The following is a 1,653-nucleotide window of genomic DNA, read 5'->3' on the forward strand; positions in this document are numbered from 1 at the left end:
TGTTTTGAGAATGATGAGGGCAACAAATGTACATATGTGCTTGACACATGGATGTATGTATGGATTGTGATAAGAATTATACGAACCCCCAATAAAATAATTTTAAAAAATAAAGAGCCAAATATACAAAACAATGGCTAATATTACAGTCAATGGAAAGAAATGGAAAGCATTTCCCTTACAAACAAGAACTAGAAAAGGATGCTCTATCACCACACCTATTTAATATTGTGCTGGAAGTCATAGCTAGAGCTAGAGTCAGACAACAAAGGGAAGTTAAAGGCAGCCAACATGGCAAGGAAGAGTAACACTCTGGTTGTTGATGATATGACTCTATACATAGAAACTCCCAAAGACTTAGCAAGAAAATTGTTGGGGAAAAAATTTTTAAAGAAAAGAAAAGAAAGTTGTTGGAACTAGTTAATAATATCAAGTGCTCTGGTGGCATAGTGGTTAAAAATTGGGCTGCAATCCACAAGGTCAGCAGATCAAAACCACCATCCAGCTCCTTAGGAGAAGGATGGGGCTTTCTACTCCCATAAAGACTTTACAGTATTGAAAATTCACAGGGTTAGTTTGACCCTGTCCTATAAGATTGTTATGAGTCTGTTATGAGATTTGAAAATATCAGCAACATGTCAGTGTACAAGAAAAACATAGAATAATAAGTTGAATTCCTTTATACTAACAAAGGGAGCTCTATAAAGGAAATTTTAAAAATACCATTTACCATAGCTATCCAAAAGATTAAATACGTAAGAATAAATTTAGAGAAATTCAAGTCCTGTACAAAGAAAATTGTAAAACATTACAAATAAACTCAAAGAGATGTATTTCTACATAAATGGAAGACTGTATCATGCTTGTGTCCTGGTGGCATAGTGGTTACACATTGGGCTGCTAACCACAAGGTCAGCAATTCAAAACCACCACCTCAGGAAAAAGATGGGGATTTCTACTCCCATAAAGAATTATAGTCTCAGAAATTCACAGGGGCAACTAGTTACCTTGTTCTAAAGGGTCACTATGAATCAGAATTTACTCAATGGCAACAAATTTATATCATGTCATACATGAGTGAAAATGTTAATACCACCCAAAATGATCTACAGATATGATGCAATCTCAATCTAGAGTTCAACATCATTCTTAAAAGAGATGGAAAACTAATCACCAACATTGTATAGAAAGGAAAGGGACTCCAAATAAAGCATTACTGCGATAGAAAAAGTAGATCTCTTACTTCCCAATCTCAAACTTTACTATATAGCCACGGTAGTCAGGACAGTCTGGTGCTGGTAAAAAATAAACATATGGACACTGAAACATAATCGAGAATTCAGAAGTAAATCCATTTACCTATTGAGAGCTGATCTTTGACAAAAGGTTGAAAACCATGAAATGGAATAAAGCTAATCTCTTCAACAAATGATGCTGGACAAACTGGATATCCATTTGAAGAATAAGGAAACAAGACCTATATCTCATAATATATGAGGCGTACCAAAAAAACCAACCCAGAATTGTGCAGGGAGGAACGGAGCTTTTGTAGTATGCATTTTTTCCTGCTAGGTAAACAATGCAACTTGCTCTGAGTTAGTGCACCCAGTGGCATCACCTGGGAAGTTTTTCTCTGGTCACAGTGAATTTTTT

The sequence above is a fragment of the Echinops telfairi genome, unplaced genomic scaffold, assembly GCF_000313985.2.
Source record: "Echinops telfairi isolate 266 unplaced genomic scaffold, ASM31398v2 ScPeMD7_7468;HRSCAF=8506_0, whole genome shotgun sequence".
In the NCBI taxonomy this organism is placed as follows: Eukaryota; Metazoa; Chordata; class Mammalia; order Afrosoricida; family Tenrecidae; genus Echinops; species Echinops telfairi.